The 26,741-nt window shown below is 46.3% G+C and overlaps 1 protein-coding gene across 3 annotated transcripts in view; it reads right to left on the bottom strand.

The window, feature by feature from the left end:
• The window catches only part of CLCN4 (chloride voltage-gated channel 4), a 71,566-nt gene extending 57,005 nt beyond the window's left edge, over window positions 1-14,561 (bottom strand). The window contains exons 1-3 of one of the 3 annotated variants that reach the window (XM_061408173.1): window positions 14,407-14,555; window positions 14,042-14,131; window positions 13,009-13,261 (exon numbers count right to left, since the gene is read on the bottom strand). The gene's annotated coding sequence lies outside the window, so the exon portion shown is untranslated. Of the gene's footprint in view, window positions 1-13,008; window positions 13,262-14,041; window positions 14,132-14,406 lie in introns of all 3 variants that reach the window. The other 2 variants (XM_061408171.1, XM_061408172.1) reach the window with 2 other exon arrangements.
• Between the last annotated feature and the right edge of the window lie 12,180 nt (window positions 14,562-26,741).

The raw sequence follows: 26,741 nt of genomic DNA on the forward strand, positions 1-26,741 counted from the left end.
GGCCATCACTGCAGAGGCAAACTCAAAAATACAAGAAAAACAGCTTATCTGTGCATATATACAGGATAAAAAGAATATGTAAACCATACTCAACTCACTAGATGAAAATGAGAGAAGTTGCGACACGCTTCTTTGACTGTATGCCTTTCCCATACCAGTTCTATCCTTTGCCGCAATGTGAGTTTGGAAGGCATGGCTTGCTTTCCCCTACTAGGCTCCGGGGGTTTCCTTAACTGCTCAATTCATCTCGATTTTTCCCTTATTGCTTTAAACCCCAGAAAATAAAACTGGGTCGACAAATATAAAGACACATCTCCTCCTCTGAGCAGCCAGCCGGCATTCTGGCTGACACCCCACCACAGGCGTGTGACCCAGAATCGCAGGGGCCCAAAGGAGCGGACTTTGGACCTGTCACAGCAGGCGGGTTGCGGGGGGGGGGGGGGGGCAGGATGGACTGCAAGCTAGCAGTTCCTGTAGCCTCCCAGCAAGCCAGACTGCTCTTCACGCTTCAAGACATGCTGTCCCTTCCAGCATGCCCCACTGGTGGCAGAGTCACTCCTGATGGATTCGGTGTGGATGAAGACTGCACTGTGATGAACGCAGGAGGCAGAGTCCTCGGCCTTTTTTGTAAAGCAATGTCTTGGTCACTCCCCCAACCACTCAAAGCTTTTTCCCTCCCCTCTCCATCTGACCTGAAACCCCACCAACTTCAAATCCATTTGAGATGATGAGGAGTCTCGCTTCTAAAATGTAGACACCTTTAGGACAGTGAGGGGCCATGCTTTGTCTGCCCTTCTAGCCAATCCTCCAGCCCCTGAGTGATGCCCCAGTCCTTTCCCTGGGCAGGGAGGGGGGCATTTCACAGAGAGGCACCAACAGTGGCAGGAGCCCCCTGGTGGCCCAGGAGAAAAAAAAGCCACAGGACACCCAGACAGAGACACAAGTATTAACCTTTGTCAATTTCAAACTGTTGACTGGCGCTGGCAAAGTCAAGCAGGGTGACTTCCGCCTCCAGCTCCTGCTTCCCCCTCGGCCCCCTCCCAGCAGCCCCCTCTGCCATGGCACAGTTCCTGTGGCCCCTTTAAGGGGGGCTCTTTGTCCCCTTTCAGAACACAGCCTGTGTGTGGGAAGGGGATAAGGCCAACTGCAAACGGCCTCCTCCCGGTGACACAATGGACTCAGTGTTCTCACACCCCCCCACTCCAGAGGGCAGGGAGAGGGCCCTGAGGTCTTGGCGTTTCCGGTGCCCAGGATCAAGGATGGAGAACGTCCCCAGGGCCTCATCCTCATGTGCTCAGTCACTCAGTCGTGTCCAGCTCTCTGCGACCCCATGGACTGTACTCCACCAGGATCCTCTATCCATAGAATTCTCCAAGCAAGAATACTGGAGTAATGTGCCATTTCCTCCCCCAGGGATCTTCCAGACCCCGGGATCAAACCCATGTCTCTTTTATCTCCTGCATTGACAGGCAGGTTCTTTACCTCTAGTGCCATCTGGGAAGTCCTCAATTAATTTATCATCCTCATGATAATTATGGAGAAGGCAATGGCAGCCCACTCCAGTCCTCTTGCCTGGAAAATCCCATGGACGGAGGGGCCTGGTAGGCTGCAGTCCATGGGGTCGCGAAGAGTAGGACACGACTGAGCGACTTCACTTTCACTTTTCCCTTTCATGCATTGGAGAAGGAAATGGCAACCCACTCCAGTGTTCTTGCCTGGAGAATCCCAGGGACGGGGAGCCTGTTGGGCTGCCACACAGAGTCGGACACGACTGAATCGACTTAGCAGCAGTGGCAGCAGCATGATAATTAACAACAATCCAGTAGAGCTCCCAGTCTAAGCACTTCACACGGATCAGTCACCAGGGCTCCTGACACTCTCTGAATTAAATACTGTCAGCCTCAGGCCCATTTGACAGATTAGCAAACTGAGGCAGAGGAGGAGGTGAGGTTCCTGGACCAAGTTCCCCAGATAGTGAGTGGGGAGCCAGATTCCCACCAGGGCTGCAAGGGCCCTTCCTCTTGGGTCATGGGAGGACCGAAGAAGTCTCGTTCCTCTCAGGAAAAAAGAGCTACCTGTTCCCACAGAGAAGGTCGTGTTCGTCAAGCTTCTCCTAAACTGTGCAGAAAGCACCAAAGCAAAGGCCTGCTGGGCTCTCCTCCATTCTCCCAGGTGGACAAAGGCACACATGCCCTGGGAAACACTGCTGGACTGGTTCATCAGGGCTACCCTGATGAGCCCCACAGACTGGGCAGCTCAAATGGCTGAAACTACTTGTGTCCCAGTTCCAGAGCCAGAAGCTTGAGATCAGGTGCCAGCAGGATTGGTTTCCTGGGGCTGGATCCAGCCGCAGCCTCTCTGCTTAGAGTGCTGACAGCCATCTTCTCCCGGCACACCGCGCATCCTCTCCTCTCTGTGCCTATCTGCAGAAAGTTCCTTTTATAAAGACCCCAGTCAGGCTGGACTGAGGCCGCCCTCATGGCCTCATTCTAACTTGATTACCTCTATAAAGATCCTATCTCAGCTTTCTCTGGTGACTCAGTGGTAAAGAGTGCACCTGCCAACACAGGAGACACAGGTTCAATCCCTAGTCCGGGAAGATCCCACATGCTGCAGAGCAACTAAGCTCATGCGCTACAACTACTGAGCCTGTGCTCTAGAGCCTGGGAGCTGCAGCTACTGAAGCCTGCACAGACTGGAGCCTCTGTCCACCCCAAGAGAAGGCACACCTAGAGAGCAGCCCCCATCCTCCACAACTACAGAAAAGCCCAAGTAGCAGTGAAGACCCAGCACGGCCAGAAATTAATAAATTAAAATTATTTTAAAAAATTTTAAAGACTCTATCAATATTTTGTGGAGAAGGCAATGGCATCCCACTCTAGTACTCTTGCCTGGAAAATCCCATGGATGGAGGAGCCTGGTGGGCTGCAGCCCATGGGGTCGCTAAGAGTTGGCACAACTGAGCGACTTCACTTTCCCTTTTCACTTTCATGCATTGGAGAAGGAAATGGCAACCCACTCCAGTGTTCTTGCCTGGAGAATCCCAGGGATGGGGGAGCCTGGTGGGCTGCCGTCTATGGGGTCGCACAGAGTCGGACACGACTGAAGCGACTTAGCAGCAGCAGCAGCATCAATATTTTGGCTGCCTGATGCAAAGAACCAACTCACTGGAAAAGACCCAGATATTGGGAAAGATTGAGGGCAGGAGGAGAAGGGGGTGACAGAGGATGAGATGTTTGGATGGCATCACCAACTCAATGGACATGAGTCTGAGTAGACTCCGGGAGTTGGTGATGGACAGGGAAGCCTGGAGTGCTGCAGTCCATGGGGTCTCAAAGAATCAGACACGGCTTAGCAACTGAACAACAAGAACAAAATCTCCAACTAAGGTCGGATTCTGAGGTAATAGGTGTTAGGAATTCAGATGCACTTTAATAAGACGCACGGTTTCGGCCCATAACAGCAGCTGAAGACAATGCTGGTAAGAAATCCCATGCAATACGGTTCCCTCTCCCAAGAGCTCTGCAAACCATCTTCCAACACAACAATCTAACTTTCTGCTTATGTGAGCTTTGCGCCCTCGTGGATGAAAACAATGTCATAGACACTCACAACCAGCACCTCTGTGAAGGATAAATGCAGGGAATCCTCCAGCACAGCCTTGAGTTGTCCTCCCCGGTGTCCTAAGCATATCCCAGTGGGTTGACCCCGGGGAGGGCTGAAATGTCAGTCGATTCCTATGTTTTGGGCAAAGTGGGTGCTGGTGGGAGGCCGGACTGAGTTAAGAGGAAAAAGAACATGTCTGTAATCATTGGGGTGGCCCCTCTCCTCCTAACCCAATCAGTGCCTCCAAGGGTTCCGGTGGCCAGAAAAAGAAAATTTCACCCTGAGCTAATATCACAACCCAGAAGGGAGGCTAAGATCCCGGAAGGAGGTAACCTCCATTCATCCGCCGGGATGTGGTTAAAAAGTGCTGGGCAAGCACAAGGGAAGCAACGGCCACCACAAGAAATGAGTCAGCAGGTCCCCGGCCACCAGGGCGAGGAGCAGACTTCCTGAGGGGACAAACGGAACACTGCATCTCGGTGAGGCTCCCTCTAGCCAAACCCCACAGCCATCCCAGCACTGGTGCTGCCGCTGGAGGGAGCAGCCTGACAGCATCCTCGGGGCGGGGGGTGGGGGGGGTCAAAGGACCCCAGGAGCAGGAACAGTCACCGCCAACGGGCACGGCTCTGGTCTCCAACTTCCATCAGTTCAACTGATGGCCACCTCCCAGCTCTCAGGGCCACACAAGGACCCACCCAAGAGCGCTCGCTGAGAGGGGACCATGGGTGACCCAGGCTGGCCAGCATGGGGGTTGGGGGACAGCACTCCAGGCAGAGAAGAGCCACCTCACAGGTGCAGGGCAGGTGGTGGGCTCAAGGGGCCTCGAAAAAGCTTGGGCGACTTTATCCACAACAAGAGGCCTAAAGGTGAGCCTTGCTGGTGTCACATGTGGAATGCAAGAGCTGTTGCCTCTGCTGTCCCTGTGCACCACTGCCCAGCCCCGGTGACACTGTCCTGAGAGGCTGTGCAGGTGGCCTCCACCTTGAGGCACCAAAGTTACAGGGTTACAGTGTGACCCAACCCACGCGCTCCTGTGATAGCCAAGGCCTGCCTGCTACTGAGCACGACATGGCTGCTCAATTAGTCAGGGGCATGGCCCTCCAAGGGCTTCCCAGGTGGCGCAGCAGTAACCTGCCTGCAATGCAGGAGACCCGGGGTCGATCCCTGATCTGGGAAGATCCCCTGGAGAAGGAAATGGCAAGCCACTCCAGTATTCTTGCCTGGAGAATCCCATGGATGGAGGAGCCTGGGGGGTTCCAGTCCATGGGGTCACAAAGAGTTAGGCATGACTGAGCATGCACGAATGCACAGTCCTCTAAGCTACAGCTCACGTGGCCACCCAGCCTCCTCGCTGGCCACCCAGCTTCCTCGTTCGCCCACCTCTGACTGTTCTTACAGCAGCCAGAGCCAGGCCCTTGAACACAAGTACTGGTGTGTTCCTCTTCAACCCAAAAGCACTCCATGGCTTGTCACCACACTTAGTCACCCAGGGTTGGTTCCACTCCCGCTAAGTCCCTGCATGGTCTGCCCTGGCTACCCCTCTAAGCACTTGCCCCAGCACGCTTCTCTGGGTGCCTATTTCCTGGACATGCCCACCTCACAGCTGTTCCCTCAGCCCTGAGCTCTCCATCTCCTCAGTGTTCACGTGGCTCCCCCTCAGTCCCTGGTCACATGTGAGCCCTCAGGGGGCCTGGGTAACCACTCCGTTTAACCAGGATTCTGAATCCACTGCTGCCCACCCTCTGCCTCTCACTGTATTTCACACAATCGCACAACCTATCAAATCCAGTTATCTTCTCTTTCCTCCACTTGAAGGTCACTCCCACCCAGGCATGAACCTTGTCCATTTGGTTCCACAGCAAACCCCAGTGCCTAGACTGGGGTCTCAACCACCAGTTGGGTGGGCAATTTCACCCACCCCAGAACACTTGGCAATGTCTCGAATTCAGCTGTCACAAGTGGGGGTTTGGGCCATGGTTGCAACCCCCGTCAAGTGGCGGGAGGCCAGAAGATGCTGCTCAACATCCTCCAGGGCACAGGACGGCCCCCCAGAGAATCCTCCAGCCTCAAAGCCCATAGAGTCCAGGGTGAGGAGCCCTGTCCTAGACACACAGCAGGGACCCAACAAACATTTGCAGAACAAAGAAGTAAATGAGGGAGTGAATGAACAAAAGAACTTGGAGGCTCAAGTCTCAAGTGAATGTCCATGCAGTTCTCAGGGATATCAGTGGTCTTTTCTCAGGGGACTAATAGTTCCCTTAATTTTTCCTCTAATTTATATTTTATTAGTACTTACTCTGCCACGAGTTATGTGCTAGGTTTACATTGGTGAGCAAAACACTCACAGTTCCTGCGCTCACAAAGCTCATAGTGCAGGAAAGAACATTCTGAGGACTTTCTTGGAAGTCTGGTGGTTAAGACTCCATGCTCCTACTGCAAGGGGCTCAGATTCAGTCCCTGGTCAGGAAACTAAGATCCCACATGCTACATGGCATGGCCAAAGAAAACACTCTGTTAGAGGCATCTTGGGACCTGGAGGGTTCCCCAACTGTGTTACTATCAGTCATGTGACCTTGGGCAAGTCACCTGACTTTTCTGGACATCTCTTGGTCACATGTAAAATATAAGGGTTGCTTTGATCTTGAAGCTAAGTCCCAACATCTATACTCTGTGCATTTAATTAATTCTGAGTGAGTGAATGAAGTCGCTCAGTTGTGTCCGACTCTTTGTGACCCCGTGGACTGCAGCCCACCAGGCTCCTCCATCCATGGGATTCTCCAGGCAAGAATACTGGAGTGGGGTTGCCATTTCCTTCTGCAGGGGATCTTCCCAACCCAGGGATCAAACCCAGTTCTCCTGCATTGCCGGCAGATGCTTTAACCTCTGAGCCACCAGGGAAGCCCATAATTAATCCTAAAGAGGTCTTTTCCTCTTTGGCATTTTTACATGAGCATAATACCATGAGCAGAGATTACAAAAGCTTGAGGAATCCACATGCCCATCAAAATGAGACTGGTTAAGTAAACTTCCATACCATCCACACTCTGGAACTCAACTGTAAGTGAGATGATGTAAAACAGCCTCCAAGGAATGAAGAGAAGCAACATATACCAACTGCCTCCACTCTCTCTCTAAAAGTACTTTCACAATAAAATGGAATGAATGAAATCACTGCTACATGAAACAACATGGATGAATCTCACCATCATGCCTGGTGACAGAAGACAAATATAAAAGTATAAAGATCAAAGGACTTGAGGTATATGAAGTTCAAGAACAGGCAAAAGTAAACTGTGCTGACAGAAATCAGTATGGTGGTTGCCGGAGGATTTGGCTAAAAGAGGACAAGATGGAGCCCTCTGGGAGTACTGGGAATCCTGATTTGTCAAAATCAGCTGAATTAAGATCCATGCATTTCCCTCCATGTGAATTACATCCCAATGAAGAAAAATGAGAAAGGAAAATGCTATACACCTTCTACACATGGGTGTCTTCGCACAGACATTTTCAGAAACAACATATAAGACAGTTATCAGTGGTTGCTTTTGGAAGGGGGATGAGGGACTGGGAATGAGAAAGACTTTATTTCATTCTCATAACCTTGATCCTGTGGGAAGTTCACACAACCAGCATGTATTACTATTTCAATAGAAAACAAGTCATTCAAAAACCACCATGTTCTGGAAAGAAAATCACCCCTTCTCTTAGAAAGGAAAACTCATTTCCGGTCACCCCTTGCAAATACAGTCAAGCAAGGGTTTGATAATAAGGCCTTTCCTACCGCCCACTTGCCAGAGTTTGCCGAGTGCTCACACACATCCCCTCCTCACCGCTAACTCACCCTCCTAGGTCTGGTTCAGGAGGGCTTCTGGGTGAGCTGAGAATTTCCAAGCCAGCAGGTCTCAACTGGGACCTCAGGTCCCTGCAGTCAAAGGCACCTTGAGCTCAGGTTAAAAACATTCCCCAGATCTCAGTCAGAATCCCCCACAAGCCCAAGAGTCTGTGTTTCTTTTCTAGCTTCTTTTTAACTTTTTATTGGGCACATTTTCAAATATAGAGCACATTATGGAGAAGAGTTCAATGAAAAACACCAATCAGACTCCATCAGTGTTCCTATTTAACCATATTGGCCTCTTCGCACTGTCTCTCCATTCAACTGAACCATTTAAAAGTAAACTACTGTTAGCATAGGTGCATTATATGTGGAATCTAAAAAGAAATGATACAGATGAACTTAAAAAGCAGAGACTCACAGACTTATCGAATGAACTACTTGCCAGGGGGAAGGGATAGTTAGGGAGTTTGGGATGGACATGTACACATTGCCACAGTTAACATGGATAACCAACAAGGACCTGCTGTACAGCACAGGTAACTGATCAATACTCTGTAATAACCTTATAGTTACCAGAGGGCAAGGATGGGGGAAAGGATAGCTGTGGAATTTGAGATGGACGTGTATGCTGCTGCTAAGTCATTTCAGTTGTGTCCAACTGTGTGTGACCCCAGAGACGGCAGCCCACCAGGCTCCCCCGTCCCTGGGATTCTCCAGGCAAGAACGCTGGAGTGGGTTGCCATTTCCTTCTCCAATGCATGAAAGTGTATACGCATTGCTATATTTAACATAGATAACCAACAAGGACCTACTGTATAGCACGTGGAACTCTGCTCAATGTCATGTGGTAGCCTGGATGGGAGGGGAGTATGGGGGAGAATGGATACATGTACATGTATGGTTGAGTCCCTTCCCTCACTTTCCACCTGAAACTATCACAACATCAGTAATCAGGTATCAGTCAGTCAGTTCAGTCACCCAGTCGTGTCCGACTCTTTGCAACCCCGTGGAATGCAGCACGCCAGGCTTCCCTGTCCATCACCAGCTCCCGGAGCTTGCTCAAACTTATGTCCTTCGAGTCAGTGATGCCATCCCAACCATCTATCTTCTGTCATCCCCTTCTCCTTTTGCCTTCAATCTCTTCCAGCATCAGGGTCTTTTCCAATGAGTCAGTTCTTCACATCAGGTGGCCAAAGTATTGGCCAAAGTAATCAACTATACTTCAATACAAAATAAAATGTTCAAAAGAAAAAATAAATTACTGTGGTTCTCAGAGTGGTTCTCAAAGCGTGTCTGAGATTCCCAAGACCTTTACAGGGGTCTGTGCTGTCAAAAATATTTTTATAATAATCTTATATTATTTGCCTTTTTCCATTCTCATTCTCTCAGGAGTGTACAGTGGAATTTTCCAGAGGCAACATGACATGTGATATTGCAGCACTGAATGCAAAAGCAGGTTTGAGAATTCATCTTTCTATTCAGAAGTACATAAAAGAGAGCTCCAAGGCATTAAAAAAAAAAAAAAAACACTTTAATAGTACCCTAAGCTCTCATGACACTTCACCCCTAAATACTTCAGCATGCACCACCGAAAAATAAGACTCTTCTATGAACACACATGTCAGTTATCTTCTGCTGTGTAACAAATTAGCCTAACAGAGAACAGCAGGAAACAACCACGTCTCATCTCACTGTTTCTGTATCAGGAATCAGGAGCGACTGAGCTGGGTGCCTACTGCACCGTAAGATTATCACATCTAATCAAATTTACAGTAGTTTCCTCATGTCATCTACTAGGCAGTCACATAAAAATAACCCAGGTATCCCCAACACCTATTATAGATGCCTGTTTAGGCCAGGATCCAGTCAAGGGTACAAGTTACATTTGGTTATTGTCATAGACTGAAAGTATCTTTCCAGAATTCATATATTGAAATCCTAAACCCCAATGTGTCCCCAATATTAGGAGGTGAAGCCTTTGGGAGGTGATGAGGTCATGAAGGTGGAGCCCTCATGATGGACTAGCGCCCTTATAAGAAGAGACCTCATGTGTGGATCTGAGAGTTGAACCATACAGAAGGCTGAGTGCCAAAGAATTGATGCTTTTGAACTGTGGTGCTGGAGAAGACTCTTGAGAGTCCCTTGGACTGCAAGGAGATCCAACCAGTCCATTCTAAAGGAGATCAACCCTGAATATTCATGGGAAGGAATGATGCTAAAGTTGAAGCTCCAATATTTGGCCACCTGATGCCAAGAGCCAACTCACTGGAAAAGACCCTGATGCTGGGAAAGATTGAGGACAGGAGGAGAAGGGGGTGACAGAGGATGAGATGGTTGGATGGCATCACCGACTCAATGGACATGACTTTAAGCAAACGTCAAGAGATGGTGAAGGACAGGGAAGCCTGGTGTGCTGCAGCCCATGGGGTTGCAACGAGTCGGACACGACTTAGCGACTGAACAATGACAAGACAAGACCAGAAAGCTAGTGTGCTCTCTTCCCACCATATGAGGACACAGGGAGAAGATGGCCCTCTGCGTCCAGAAGAGAGCCCTCACCAGAATCCAACCATGCTAGCACCATGATCTCAGACTTTCAGCCTCTGGAACTATGAGAAATAAACGTCTGTTGTTGATAAGCCACCTAGTGTGTGGTAGTCTGTCACAGCACCAGAGCTGCCTAGCACAGTGATTCTATGCCTTATGTCTCATTTGATGGAGAATACTCCTCCTTTTTCATTTTCTTTCTCAGTATTACCTGCGTGAAAAGACAGCACCTGATAGCCCACCCAAGGTGCCAAGCCATTCTGGGAACGAGGTTCCTGGCTAGCTGTGGGTGCCACCTGCAAACAAAATGGCTGAAGTGGACAAAGGAGGCTGTCTGGGCCCTGGCCTCTGCACACTGGGTCTTTCTCACTAAAGACCAACCCTCTTCCCAGGAGAGCCATTTTTATGGGGCCGCAAAGAGGCAGAGAGAGAGAGCTGAGAGCAAGGGAATTGGAGGAGGGACACCCTGCAGTGCCAGGCCCTCAGAGGGACAAGGATGATTTTTCTAATCATTCCAAGCCTCCTCCCCCAAACCCACTGCACATGGCCCTCATCCTGCAATGCAACTGCCACCCATGCTTCCCGTCTCCCAGGAGTTCCCGGTGTGCTGACCCTTTACCATCCATCTGACCTCCTGAAAACTCAAAGCAGCAGGACTAGCACGAACAGTAGCCCTATTTTATGGATTTGGCAACAGCTCTAGGAGTGGAAGTGAGGCGGCAAAACCGCCTCTGCGAAGTGTCAGAGCCAGAGCTTTAGTGGTCAGTCCTGCACTGAAGCTTAAAGGGCAAGACCGTGACCACCACCACCTTCGGGGGCCAGACGGGGGCTCTGGGGGCAGCTTGCGCTGGCCTCCTCCAGCCACACATGCTGCCATCATCTCCCCGCCACAACGGGTGCCAGCACCCCGTTATCTCCCTCTCTGCTTGTGACACCTCCACCCGGTCTTGCTATTCCACTTCTGCAGATAAGGACGGTGACTCTGGGCTACTCCGGTTCCAGACATGATGGTCTAGTGCTTGTGTTTTTTTCCTCTCTCCCTGACACTCTCCCTTCTGCCAAGCCAGCTTCCCGGCTACAACTGGCACACACACAGGCCTCCTCTTTTTGACAGAAGCTATTTCTGGAACCCCACAGCAGAAAAAAAGCCTTCACACTGTGTTTCCCAATATATACAACATCATGAAAGGGAATCAGATCTCCGACCGAGGGCTCAGCATGAAACAACTCATGGGGCCTGAAGAACATTGAGAGGTCATCTGAATCAACGATTCTCAAGCAGGGGCAATGGAGCCCCACAATGGGACAATGGCAGGGTCTGAAGACATTTTTGGCTGTCACAACTAGGGGCATCTAGTAGGTGGAGGCCAGAGGTGCAGCTGGACACCCCCACAACAGATTTCTCCAGCCCCAATGTCAACAGGGGGCTTCCCTGGCAGCTCAGCAGTAAAGAATCCGCCTACCAAGGCAGGAGACGGGGGTTGGATCTCTGGGTCGGACGATCCCCTGGAGAAGGAAATGGCAACCCACTCCAGCATTCTTGTCTGGAGAATCTCCTGGATGGAGGAGCCTGGTGGGCTTTAACAGTCCATGGAGTCGCAAAGAGTTAGACACGACTGAGCAACTAAACAACGACAAAATGTCAATAGTGTCAAGGCTGAGAAACCCTGATATAATACTCCTCGGTTACTTTGAGGACAAGAAAACTGAGGCCCAAAGGCACAAACTGACTTGGTCCAAGTTGCACAGTCCCAAAGGCAGAGGTGGAGCTAGGTCTCTGCTATCTATCATCTGCTCTGCTCTGTCTAGGGTTGGGCTGGGGGAGAAAGGAGCATGGGAACAAGAGGATCATAAAAGTCTTGTAGTCAACCTGAGCCAAATGAAGAAAACTGCAGTAAATTAATTACTAAATTACTGTAGCAAAACATCAGGGTGTCCAATTGCTGAAAGAAACGCCTTCTTCAATTATCAACTAAAACAGCATTGCGTTACTGGTCCTCCAACAATTGCTGGATGGGTCAAAGGATACATGGTGTGAGGTCCAGCACAATTTAGCAATACCACGGCTTCCCAGGGGATCACGTTTTACAGGTAAGATCGATCATATTCTCTTCCTAAGGGTACTGCATATATCCTGGCCTCATATGTGAAGGAGAGAAAGGAAAGCAAACACAGGTGGGAAATCTCAAAAGTGTTCATTAAAATCCCACATCCTGTCCTGTTAAAATTGAAGTCACCTGATTCCCCCTTCATCTGTCGCTGCATTATCAAGCCCCTTTTTCCAGCAAGCAAATTATTTAGCAAGGGAATTAAAAAGAACACTGAAAAATCATAGGGTTTGGTGTTCAGCTCCACCCCCTTCTAAAGACCATTTTGTTCTTAAGAGATATAACTGGTTTGCCTTCTCTTACACGCCTATTGGAAGCTTTATTTTATTGGATACTGTTAATTTTTTTAATCTATTTAAAACACCAGGAGGAAACAAACATTTCTGACATATCCCCTTTAAACGCTACAATCTTGCAAAATAATGCAAAACAATTTAGACCGCACATCTAGCTCTTCAATTGCTAACCAGTAAGTTTCCGTTCCGTTTCAAGCAAAGCAGCTTTGGCTTTGAAAGAAATCAGGCTAAATACTGAGAACAAAACAAACCCCTGTAAGAAGAATTAGTAAATGTGTCATTATTTAAGAATCACTCTGACAGTCGGTAAACAGTTGACAGTTCTCTCGGACAAGCCCCTCTCTCTCTTACAATGCATGTATTGTGTTCATTCCTGATTTTTTTCCCCTCCTGTGCAGGAGGCCGGGTCTTTCTGTCTGGCCCCAGGCCACTTTCCCGGGATGGATGGGCACGACAAGACTCAAGTCACGCGTGAGCCTACAACAGTCGCCCTCCACTCCTGCCCCCGCGCCCCCCTGATGCCTGATGCCTGCAGCAGCCCCAACAGCCAGAGCCCCTACTTTCGTTTTCTGGGGTGCCGACGGGCTGCAGGGGCTCCGCCTGCAGAGTCTCTTACCTGCAGTGCCGCATGGCGCAGGCCGGTCGCCCACCTGCACCGCATCCTAGAGCATCCTTTCTTCAGCGCGACGGCTGCGAGCGCGCTGACGTCACCGGGAGGCGGTGCCCACACCGCCACGTGATGGCCTAGGGGCAAAGAGGGGAGGGTGGGAAGACCCTGGAAGTGAGGAGGGAGTGGCCGGGAAGCCCCGCTCTGGCCTCCGTTCTGGGCGGTGTGTTTGATGTGGGCAGCTGGCCTAGACTTGCACGAACTGTGGGAAACAAACAGCACACAGAAGGGAAGACCCAAATGATTCCAGGCTCCACGCAGGTAATAGGATTTCAAAAGAGCTAGCAATAAGGGGATTAGTAATGAAAGGAAATGATTTAGTCTTTTATTTTTCAGTCTTCATCAAATGCAATGGAGAACTAAACAAATCTATTTTGTGCAAATCAAAATGACAGTTAAAATATGGAGTGCATATACATACTTTGCACAGAGGGTCCATGTTTCAAATCGTATATCAAAAGCATTAATCTGAAGTATATTAGTTGTGGCATATAATACTAATTGCACTAATAAATAATGCTTTCTATTACTCCATAACAAATAATGCATGCCAATATTAATGTGGTTTTGGAAAAAAAAACTGTGCCATCGCATATTTATACTTCTTACTTGAACATTTGATGATTTAAAATAAAGTGCTATTGCGTGAACGTTGTACTTGTGTCTGTTTTCGTAAATCTTCTGGCAAAGAATTTAATCTCTCAGACATGAAAGTTAATTCACAGTAACTCATTATTTCACGTTTTCTAATTTTTATCACATTCTGCAGAAGTGAATCATCTCACTATTGCAGAAAATATGTACAATGTCAATATTTCTCATTCACAACTGAAACAGCCTTGCCTAGAAAGAGTTAGAAAATTCCAACTGTGACCATTTCGTAAATTTGAAATGGCATATTTCAAACTTAAACTGTGAAAATATCAACTTTCTTGCCAAACCGCATAAACGTTTTTGAAATGTGAAAGGGCAAAAGCAGGACCTGTTTTTATTTGATTTCCAGCTTCATATAGATTAGTTTCTTTTCGTTTGAGTTTAAATGGCAATTTTAACATTCCCTTCGCTGGCGCCCCTGAAAGAGATGTGAAATAGATTGTTTCACGAGCAGGCCAGGGTTACTTGCTATTTATTCCAGCAGCTTTCGTGTCCTTCTATATTTAACCCTGGACGCTTTTACCACCATTCCCTCCGGATTAACCGAATTTCTGTTAAGATCAGTCTGTAATTTGGCCCTTGCCTCTCACAGCAATCGATTATTTTCAACTCGATTTTAAAAATCAACAAAGTGGCCACATGGTATTCTCGGGCCCTACTCTCATCTGTTTTTCTGAGGGATAAGTAACTTACCTTCTCCTTTCAGCTTGGTGGGATATAAAATTTAAATGCTACCGTAATCCCCTGCTCCAGTGGGTTGAGGGTCTGACAAGTTCATTTTCCTGCCAGAGGCAAATGTCGATTTCAGCCTCAGGCGCCCCGGGCGGGCCCCACCCCCAACCCCCCCCCCCCCAACTACCCCCTGCCGAGAGCCAGTCTGGGAGTGTCACGTGCTCCACCCAGCCACTCAACCCTACCCAGCCGGCTCGGTCACCTCGGAGGCTGGCCCTGCCCATCTCGTTCGCCTCGTACAGCCGGTGCCTTCGGGTCCAGAGAGAACTCCGCGTCCCCGATACGGGACGCGCTACCCGCTGGGACTGGGTTCGGTGGACGACAGTGATGGGTGTTCCAAGAATCAATGGAGGTGGGGCCGGGGATGATCTATATTATGCCCTCCGAGGTCTGAAATGACATGCTTTGTGCTCCGACTTAACGGAAATGACTACAAGTAAAGGCACCTTCCTCGGCGTGAAGCGATTTTTTTTTTTTTTTTTTTTTGTCAGTAGGTTTCACCTTCTCCAGGTGATTGCTCAAGTGTAAAAAACATTACAGCAAACAGACGATTCAGGGCGCAGTAATTTTCAACAGAATGAGGTCACTTCCGACATCCTCCACCCCCACCTATGAGATTGTCCTTTAGGCAGAGGTTTACCAAAATAAAAACAAAAACAGAAAACGACACAACTAAAGCAAACAAATAAACAAAAAAACAGATACCACCCATAAAAATGTAAATAATCAATCTTCCTGGTGGGCTGTTTAGCAATTCCTACCAAAAGCCTTGCAAATAAGTGCAGGCCCATACAGTGGGCCAGGAACTTGCTCCAGGGGGAAAAAGGGAAAGGAATGGAAAGAATTGTGAAAGGAAAAACTGCAGCAATATTATTTATGACCTCAAAGCACCAGAAGCAAGTTAAGTGGCCAAAACCAGAGGGTGGGTTCAGTTGTAAGACACAGGTATAGTGGAAGAATTAAATATCCGGTAGTAGGTATTTTTTGACCTGGAAAGACATCCACGGTCTATTAAATGAAAAAAAAAAAAAACAACTTCCAAAGTGTTATGTGCTGAATGATGGAACGAACGTAAGTCTGTACTTGTTGAAGGGAAGCAAAATATGCCACCCCAAATATGTCACTTGGCATTTCGATTTTTAAACAGTCTGTGCAAAATAGACACTGACCTTCCTTGGCCCCCCTAAAAGCACGTGAAATTACCCTCCCTGTACCAGTGGATAAAAGGAATTCACTTCCTGGAAGGCTGTATAAACATCCTTGCTAACTTCACTAATTTGCTAGCCTACTGGGACCCTCTTGTTTCTCTATTTTGCACATTGTTTCCCTGTCTAGAAGGTATAAAAGCTGCCTGCTTTGATGACTTCTTGGAGTCCCCTACAATAGGAAATTAAATTTATTTTTCTCCTGTTAATCCATTTTGTATCAATTTAATTATTAGACTAGTCAAAAAACTGGGAAGAAGGGAAAAGTTTTACATGTTTTATATATGAATATAGAAAACAACTGGGAAGCACATTCATTCAAGTATCACCTTAGTATTTCACTCATTAGTGAGATTAAGGGTTTTTCTCCTTTTCCTCTTTTTGGCTTAGCTGGTTTTCTAATTTTCCTATCATTAACCTGCAATGCGTTTATAACAAGAAATTGCTATTGTTTGGGTTTTTTTAAAGCACCATAGGAGACATGATCATGGAATACGTGTATTTTGCTACTTTTTGATGCATATTTCATAACTTGAAGATTATGGATTTTAACCTCAGGAGAGAACAATTCCTAGTCTTCTGAGTTTATTCTGCCCACAAAAATGTTTAGGAAAGAAGGTGGCAACTCGGAACTGGAATTACCCTTTCATCCTCTGTAGGTTCAGCCTTAATTTCTCATCCATTTAAAGTCACTCCTTATTCTGCTCTGTGTGAAGATTCAAAGTTAGCCGTTACGATCCTTCCTAAAAAGATTCTTCAAACACTTATGTAATAACCTTTGAGTGTTAATTTCTCCATATTGGTGCCTTCTATTTTCTTCACACATTTCTACTTGTTAATCCCTTTGAATCTTTCACATTTTCCCCCTCTTATCTGCTGCTGGCACATTTGGTAAGGCCTGGGGACAGTTGGGGTTGTCACAACTGGGGGGGGAGATTGGGGGGTGCCAAGAAACCTTGCATATAAAGTATAATTTGATGCCCCGAATTTTCCATTTCACAGCCTATTTATTTATTTATGGCCACAAGGCTTGTGGGATCTTAGTTCCCTGACCAGGGATCAAACCCAGGCCCCCTGCATTGAAAGTTCTGAATCTTAACCACTGGACCATCAGGGAAGGCCCTTCCAGTCATTTTTTTTTTAATATATATATATAATGTTATCTCCATTTTCTTTTTTTTTTTTAATTTTTTTTCTTTATTCACTTGTGACTATGCTGGGTCTTCTTTCTGTGCAGGCTTTTCTCTAGTTGTGGAGAGTGGTGGCTTCTCGTTATAGAGCACAGGCTCTAGGCACACAGGCTCAGCAGTTCCAACACACTGGCTTAATCGCTCCGGGGCATGTGGGATCTTCCCCGACCAGGGATCAAACCGATGTCTCCTGTATTGGCAGATAGATCCTTCACCACTGAACCACCAGGGAAGTTCCCCTTCCTGTTCACTGTCATATAACATGCTGGAAGCTCTGTTTCATGATAATCCCTTAAATGTGGTACTGCTGGCACAGGGAAAGTCTAATTGCCTGTATGTGTGTGTCTGTGCTCAGTCACTCAGTTGTGTCCCATTCTTTGTGACACCCCCTCACCTCCAGGCTCCTCTGTCCATGGAATTTTCCAGGCAAGAAAATACTGGAGGAGGTTGCCAATTCCTACTCCAGGGGATCTTCCCGACCCAGGGATCATACCCTTGATCTCTTCTGTCTCCTCCATAGGCAGGTGGGTTCTTTACCACAGTGCCGCCTGGGAAGCCCTAATTGCTTGTATATTCATAAACTATTTCAGAATCAGTGCACAGGAAACTGTGAACAGTGGTCATCTCTGGAGAGCAGAGCTTAGTGGCTGGGGCACTGAGAGGAGAGGGAAGTTTTCATAGACATGGGAACACATAACACGATTTAAAATTAAAAAAAAAAAACAACAACAACAAACTATCTCTGAGATACAGTGTTACACCAGAACCAACATGTTCTCTAAATGTTCTCAGATACTACCTTAAAGTAATACATGACTGTGTTACATGTTACTGTCTGTGCTGTTTGCCAAGCTTCTGCAAGCCTGGATTTTTCCTTCTGGAGAGTGGGGAGCAGTAGGGGTAGTAACAGTGTCCACCACCTGCTGCAGTATCGAGGCTTACATGAGAGATCTGGCAAGAGTAAACAGCGTTGGTAGAGCTTTACTAAAGTCTGAGAAACAAGGGAAAATGTGTACCCCTATATATGCTTATCAAAATATCCTCGCATACAAGTAGAAAAAGGTATACTGACTCACAATCAGGGCTTTTCCTCATGGTTTGGTGGTTAAGAATCCACCTGCCAATGCAGGAGACACAAGAGACTCAGGTTCGATCCCTGGCCCAGAAAGATCCTACTTGCCACCACAGAGCAACCAAGCCCATGCACCACAACTATTGAGCCTGCACTTTAGAGCCCACGAGCCGCAGCGACTGAGCCCACGTGCCCTGGAGCCCGTGCTCCATGGCACGACAAGCCACCGCAATGAGAAGTCTTCACACTGCAACTAGAGAGTGGCCCCTGCTAGCCACAACTAGAGAGAAAAGCCTGCACAGCAATGAAGAACCAGCGCAGCCAAAAATATAAATAAATTTTAAAAATGTTAAAAAGACAAACACACACACCCACACACCTACATATAAAGCCCCACATGACCCAATTCATTTGCACACCATTCTCAACTCATATAAACGCACCCACAGGTGCAAGCAGAGCATGTGCAAGAGAACATTTAGAACTCCAAGCCAGTTGGAAATGATGGGCACAGTAATACAGACTCATCAAACACACAACTTGTTTTTATTGTAAAATGTGACATTTTACTCATGGTGAATGTGGGCATTAATTTTGATTTTCATGAATAATCTATTATCTTGATGACAAAATCTTTTGATACCTACTTAAATTTTGCCTCCAAGGCTATAGTGCCTTTCTCACCTCTTGCAAATTCTAGCCCTGTGTAGCTGGTACATTGTACTACAAGCGGGGCGTCTGATAAAACCTGGAGGTGAAGACCTGTTCCATCTCTTTGTCCTGAGCTCATGTGCATCCAGTCACACTGTCCAAGTGAGCAAATGCATGCGAGCCCCCTTGCCTAGTTGGGTGCTGTGCACATGGCCAACTCACAAAAGATTTGGGAAATAAGTGAAAGAGGCAAATGATAAGAAGATGCCATCCAACCTTCCCCAGACACTCTGAGCTGTGGTCACAGACTGTGATGCACACCTGAAAGCTACAAATGTGGACCACATTACCCTGTTTGTGGTGACAAACATCAGCCTTGAAAACTGTCTGCACTTCTACAGCAGCATCATTGTCAAAGATGTTGTCATTCCAGGAAGCCTGAGAGAAGATCCTGGGTAGCACTGAAAGAAAGTGTTGGTTGTTCATTCGTGTCTGACTCTTTGCAACTCCATGGACTATATAGCCCGCCAGGCTCCTCTGTCCGTGGGATTTCCCAGGCAAGAATAGTGGAGTAGGTTGACATGCCCTCCTCCAGGGCATCTTCTTGACCCAGGGATCGAATCTATGTCTCCTGCACTGGCAGGCGGATTCTTTACCATCTGAGCCACCCTTGAGGGCTAAGCAAATCCTTGCCCTCTCAGAAAAGAACTGTTAGTAGATAGCCTTTCCTTTTTCTCTTTGGGTGCCAGTAGATTCAGATTGTTCCAAGGCAGTTCAGTAGGCTTGGCTCCTCAAATTAGCATAAACACAGTGGTATGCTGGCCAAAGTTCAATAACCCAGCTCTCCAAGGGAGGGGATGGGACGAGTTGGAAAGCTTGATTTGTAGCAGCTGCAGATGGCAAGGGTGTAAATTCTTCCACCACAGCCAGCTTCAAACTACTGAGCCTGTAGTTGGACAGTGGCATTATATATCTCCATGGTACCCAGGCAATTGAAGTACATTCTTTCACGTGGATCTTAGTTCCCTGACCAGGGACCAAAATAGTGTCCCCTGCATTGGAAATGCAGTCTTAAGCACTGGACCAACAGGGAAGTTCTGGAAGGAATCGCTTTTCTCACACCTAGACAAGAGGCAACTTTTCTCACCCGAGAACTGGCTTTTGAGAGAAGCCATTCCTTGTCCAGGTGCTTCGGATTGGAAGTATGGTTTTTGTAAAACTGCACTGCTTCAATATAGTAGCCACTAACCACATGCTGGAGAAGACTCTTGTGAGTCCCTTGGACTACAAGGAGATCCAACCAGTCAGTCCTAAAGGAAATCAATGCTGAATATTCATTGGCAGGACTGATGCTGGAGCTGAAGCTCCAGTACTGTGGCCACCTTATGTGAAGAACTGACTCATTGGAAAAGACCCTGATGCTGGAAAAGATTGAAAGCAAAAGGAGAAGAGGGTGGCAGAAGATGAGATGGTTGGATGGCATCACTGACTCAGTCAACATGAATCTGACTGGTTGGATCTCCTTGTAGTCAAGGGACTCTCAAGAGTCTTCTCCAGCATGTGGTTAGTGGCTACTATATTGAAGCAGCGCAATTTTACAAAAATCATATTTCCAATCCAAAGCACCTGGACAAGGAACGGCTTTTCTCAAAAACCCAGGACTTGGGTAAGAAAAGCTGCCCCTTGTCTAGGTATGAGAAAAGAGTTTATTTCCCGGGATAGTGGAGGATTGAGGAGCCTGGCTTGATGCAGTCTATGGGGTCGCAAAGGGTTGGACGCAACTGAGCAACTGAACAACCACCACCACAAGCTACTACTTACATTTAAGTTAATTTAAATTAATAAAATAAAAAATTCAGTTCCTCAGTCAGAGATCAGATCAGATCAGATCAGTTGCTCAGTTGTGTCCGACTCTTTGCGACTCCATGAATCACAGCACGCCAGGCCTCCCTGTCCATCACCAACTCCCGGAGTTCACTCAGATTCATATCCATCAAGTCGGTGATGCCATCCAGCCATCTCATCCTCTGTCGTCCCCTTCTCCTCCTGCCCCCAATCCCTCCCAGCATCAGAGTCTTTTCCAATGAGTCAACTCTTCACATGAGGTGGCCAAAGTACTGGAGTTTCAGCTTTAGCATCATTCCTTCCAAAGAAATCCCAGGGCTGATCTCTTTCAGAATGGACTGGTAGGATCTCCTTGCAGTCCAAGGGACTCTCAAGAGTCTTCTCCAACACCACAGTTCAAAAGCATCAATTCTTCAGCGCTCAGCCTTCTTCACAGTCCAACTCTCACATCCATACATGACCACAGGAAAAACCATAGCCTTGACTAGATGGACCTTTGTTGGCAAAGTAATGTCTCTGCTTTTGAATATGCTATCTAGGTTGGTCATAACTTTCCTTCCAAGGAGTAAGCATCTTTTAATATCATGGCTGCAATCACCATCTGCAGTAATTTTGGAGCCCCCAAAAATAAAGTCTGACACTGTTTCCACTGTTTCCCCACCTATTTCCCATGAAGTGATGGGACGGGATGCCATGATCTTCGTTTTCTGAATGTTGAGCTTTAAGCCAACTTTTTCACTCTCTACTTTCACCTTTATCAAGAGGCTTTTAGTTCCTCTTCACTTTCTGCCATAAGGGTGGTGTCATCTGCATATCTGAGGTTATTGATATTTCTCCCGGCAATCTTGATTCCAGCTTGTGTTTCTTCCAGTCCAGCGTTTCTCATGATGTACTCTGCATATTAGTTAAATAAGCAGGGTGACAATATACAACCTTGACGTACTCCTTTTCCTATTTGGAACCAGTCTGCTGTTCCATGTCCAGTTCTAACTGTTGCTTCCTGACCTGCATACAAATTTCTCAAGAGGCAGGTCAGGTGGTCTGGTATTCCCATCCCTTGAAGAATTTTCCACAGTTTATTGTGATCCACACAGTCAAAGGCTTTGGCATAGTCAATAAAGCAGAAATAGATGTTTGTCTGGAACTTTCTTGCTTTTTCCATGATCCAGCAGATGATGGCAATTTGATCTCTGGTTCCTCTGCCTTTTCTAAAACCAGCTTGAACATCAGGAAGTTCATGGTTCACATATTGCTGAAGCCTGGCTTGGAGAATTTTGAGCATTACTTTACTAGCGTGTGAGATGAGTGCAATTGTGTGGTAGTTTGAGCATTCTTTGGCATTGCCTTTCTTTGGGATTGGAATGAAAACTGACCTTTTCCAGTCCTGTGGCCACTGCTGAGTTTTCCAAATTTGCTGGCATATTGAGTGCAGCACTTTCACAGCATCATCTTTCAGGATTTGGAATAGCTCAACTGGAATTCTATCACCTCCACTAGCTTTGTTTGTACTGATGCTTTCTAAGGCCCACTTGACTTCACATTCCAGGATGTCCACACCATTGTGATTATCTGGGTCGTGAAGATCATTTTTGTACAGTTCTTCTGTGTATTCTTGCTATCTCTTCTTAATATCTTCTGCTTCTATTAGGTCCATACCATTTCTGTCCTTTATCGAGCCCGTCTTTGCATGAAATGTTCCCTTGGTATCTCTAATTTTCTTGAAGAGATCTCTAGTCTTTCCCATTCTGTTGTTTTCCTCTATTTCTTTGCATTGATCACTGAGGAAGGCTTTCCTATCTCTTCCTGCTATTCTTTGAAACTCTGCATTCAGATGCTTATATCTTTCCTTTTCTCCTTTGCTTTTTGCTTCTCTTCTTTTCACAGCTATTTGTAAGGCCTCCCCAGACAGCCATTTTGCTTTTTTTGCATTTCTTTTCCATGGGGATGGTCTTGATCCCTGTCTCCTGTACAATGTCACGAACCTCATTCCATAGTTCATCAGGCACTCTATCTATCAGATCTAGTTCCTCAGTCACACTAGCTATATGTCAGGTGCCTGATAGCCACATACAGCTAGTGGCAGCCATATTTTAGTGCAGATATAAAATGACTCCATTATCACAGATTGTTCTGTTGGACAGTGCCGTGAAGCATTTCTTTTAAACTAATTTCATTGCAATAAAACAATTTGTGATTATTGTTCAGGGAATTCTGCCTGTAATTACAGAGCAGGGAAAGCAATCTGGTGAGAGTGTCTATTGGTGAGAAAGACAGAAAAGCACAGATTCCAGAAGGTTGCATGCCTCTGGCTGCAGGTCCCAGGCAAGATGTTTCCAAACACCATAAAATATGTAACCTCTGCCTTTGGATCTAACCAGGGGCCTGCAAATCTTGATCCAAAATAACAGGAGTGAGGGACTTCCCTGGCGGTCCAGTGGTTAAGAATCCACCTTGCAATGCAGGGGTCATGGATTCAATCCCTAGTCAGTAATTAATATCACACATGCCTCAGGACAGCTAAGCCCTCTCTTCCCAACTAGAGAGCTGGCACTCTGCAACAAAAATCCCTTATGACACAATGAAGACCTGACATAGCCAAACTAATTAATTAAATGCTTTCTTAAAAGTGAGAGGGCATGTGTGATTACTTTTGTCAAAGCAAAAACTGAGACGCATGACAAGACAATATTGTCTATCTACTTAAAACCATAAAAACAACGACTGCAGCAATGAGTAACCCTGTTCGGGAAACACTGACTGATACCGCCCACCCTGGGGCCAGGCATGATAGTAACCACTTGCATGAGTTATCGTCACAACAGAGGGTCCTGATAAGGAACAAGGAACTAACAACCTACCACTAACCAGAAGAATTTGAGGAAAACTCCAAAGGAGAGAGAAGACGCCAGCCCATAAGTCCTGCCACCTCCCAGAATCCTCCCTGCTGGTGTCCATCTTCGCTGAACAATGCATGCATGTGCACCAGGAAGGACCCTGCATCAGACTGATTGGCCAGAGACAACCCAGAAGCTAATCCCATTACCATAAAACCTGAGACTTTGAGTCAGGTGGCAGAAGCAGTTCTCCTGGGTTTCCTTACCCTGTTGTTCTCTGCCCGGGCACCCCTTCCCAATAAAGTCTCTTGCTCTGTCAGCAGGTGTGTTTCCTCAGACAATTTATTTCTCTGTGTTAGACAAAGCCCATTCAACATCCTGGCACCAAGAAACCAAGTCTCCTTGGAGAAATGACTGTGTCTAGATCAGAAACATCTAGTCACGCAGGGTGGTGTTACCAAAACCAAATGGTCTGCTTGCTCATTGCAAAGCAAAGCAGATCTACTGCTACCGGGTTGCAGTGAAGGAAAGCACAGCATTTACTGTAAGGCCAAATAAGAATGGGCAGCTCAGCTCAAAACACCCAAACTCCCCAATAGCTTTCAGGAAAGGATTTTTAAAGACAGTGTGAGGGAGAGGGTGGCAGGGTGTGTAATCAGCTCATGCACAATTCTCTGATTGGTTGATGGTGAGCTAACAGGGTAATGTTTCAGTAATCTCAATCACCAACCTTCTGGTTCCAACCCATCTGAAGTCTACATACATGCTGGTGATCAGCATGCAGTTAACTCCTTCGACCTCATGTCTGCCCAACAACTGAAGGATATGGCCCAGGGTATTATGTATAGCCCTTGAGGAGGAACCAAAGACTCCTGGCTTTGTTTTATGGTTAAACTATTACTAACGTTGCTTGAATATTTTCTTTTGTTCCTGTATTTTTTTCTTATTAAATTTTTCTTTTTGGAACTCAGGGAAGGTCTAGGATGCTAATGCTTTTCTACAAACGAGGTGGGTAGAAGACATGGGGCCTGGGCAGTGTCTGTCCCTGAGAAGGCTTTGAAGGGTCCTGCTCCATTTCAGTAACAATGAAGCCATCTCAGACTCCTGGGGACATATAAAAAGGACCCAGGAGTCAACCAATAGAGGCTACCCCAGCCACAGAGGGGAGAATTTGAGCATCAGTAAGGATAACAACTCCAGTGGATTAAAGCATATCAAACATGTTTAAATTTATGTGTTAGTAATAATTATTATTAATAATATCCAGGAGATAGTGAAGGACAGGGAAGCCTGGCGTGCTGCAGTCCATGGGGTCACAAAGTCAGACACAACTGAGCAACTGAACAACAACAAAAATCATACTAAAAAAAATTCCAAAAACCAAAAAAAAAAAATTGGTCACCACTGTAACAGTGCTGGGAATCATTTTTAAAACTGGTCAATAAAGAAAAACATCAAGCACTTATCTTGCTTTTTCCAGACTGTACCACAGAATAACCAAATAGGTAAATTTCTCTTTATAAAAGTTGTGGTGGTGGTTTAGTCGGCAAGTCGTGTCCAACTCTTGTGACCCCATGGACTGTAGCCTAAGTATTTCAAAGTAAATAATAATGTCTTAAAAATTGAGAGAATATCATCATTTTGCAACCTTTAGTGAATTAATGGATCTAGCTATTGACTTCCTTGGACTACAAGGAGATCCAACCAGTCCATCCTAAAGAAAATCAGTCCAGAATATTCATTGGAAGGACTGATGTTGAAGCTAAAACTCCAATACTTTGGCTATCTGATGTGAAGAGCTGACTCATTTGAAAAGACCCTGATGCTGGGAAAGATTGAGGGCAGGGGGAGAAGAGGATGACAGAAGATGAGATGGGTAGAAGATGGGTCTGGGTCTCATCACCCAGAAGATGAGATGGTTGGATGGCATCACCAACTCAATGGATATGAGTTTGAGTAAACTCCGGGAGTTGGTGATGAACAGGGAGGCCTGGTGTGCTGCAGTCCATGGGGTCGCAAAGAGTCGGACACAACTGAGTGACTGCATTGAACTGAACAGAGGTATGGATTGTCAATAGTTGCAAACCCTATAAAAAGAAAAATTATAATTCACTTGGTAGATGAAGGTATGTCTTGCCCCCCATCCTAGCCCCCCAAAAAGAAAGGGAAAAAAAAAGAAACTGGACTCTGATCAAGCTTTTAGATTCAACAATATCTCTTCTCTGCATTTAATTTTAGGAAATAAAATTCAGAAGAACATGTTTAACCTATACCTACAATGAGATACAATGAGCCAAGTCCAGACTGTGGGAGATTAGAGAACACAAAACTTTGTTTCTTCAACAAATAACAAAGGTTGTGTATGTGTGTGGGGGGCATAGGTTCTGTGAATTAAAAACAGACACAGCTCCAGTGAGATAACACTGTACACCTATTAAGATGGCTAGGAGAAAAATGACAAGTGTTGGCCAGAAAGTGGAGAAATTGAAGCCCTTATATATTCCTATCCCTGGTAGGGAATATAAAATGGGCAGCTGCTTTGGAAAAGTTTGGCGGTTCTTCAAATGATTAAACAAAGAGTTATTGTACCATCTAGCTATTCCACTTTTAGGTATAGACCGAAGAGAAATAAAGGCCTATGTGCACACAAAAAATCGTAACATGGGGTGGGAAGTGGGAAGGAGGTTCAGGAGGGAGGGCAAACGTTATGCCTGTGGCTGATTCATGTTGATGTATGGCAGAAACTAACACAATATTGTAAAGCAATTATCCTCCAATTAAAAATAAATTAAAAAAAAACACTTGTACACAAACGTTCATAGCAGCATTATCCCCTGCTGAACAGATAAACACAATGTGGTCTATCTACACAAAGGAATATTACTCAGCAATAAAAAGGAGTGAAGTCCTGACACGGGCTACAGTGTAGATGAGTCAGGAAAACATGATGCTGAGAGAACAAAACCAACACAAAGGCCACATACCAAGTGATTCCATTACTAGGAAACATCCAAAATAGGCAAATCCACAGAGATCAGTGGTTGTCAGGGGGTGGGGGAGGAGAAACAGGGGTGACAGTCAATGGGCACAAGGTTTCTTTCTACAGCGAGGAAAAAGTTCTACAATTGATTGTAGCATTTGTGCTATGAATAAACTTAATATACTAAAAACTGATGAATTATGTATTACATGCTTTAAACAGGTGAACTGTATGGTATATGAATTCTATCTAAAGAAAGTCCACCCCACTACACACACCAAAAAAAGCACATGGGCTTTTTAAAAAAAATCCCCAAAACAGATATTTGGATTCTGCTCAATTAAAAAAATGAATGACCTTGAGACAAGTGAAAAGGTGAGCCACAGATGATGAATGCCACTGAGGAGTGAAATTGAAGAAAGTGGGGAAAACCACTAGACCATTCAGGTATGACCTAAATCAAATCCCTTATGATTATACAGTGGAAGTGAGAAATAGATTTAAGGGACTAGATCTGAT

This window comes from Bos javanicus, chromosome X (assembly GCF_032452875.1).
Source record: "Bos javanicus breed banteng chromosome X, ARS-OSU_banteng_1.0, whole genome shotgun sequence".
Lineage (NCBI taxonomy): Eukaryota > Metazoa > Chordata > Mammalia > Artiodactyla > Bovidae > Bos > Bos javanicus.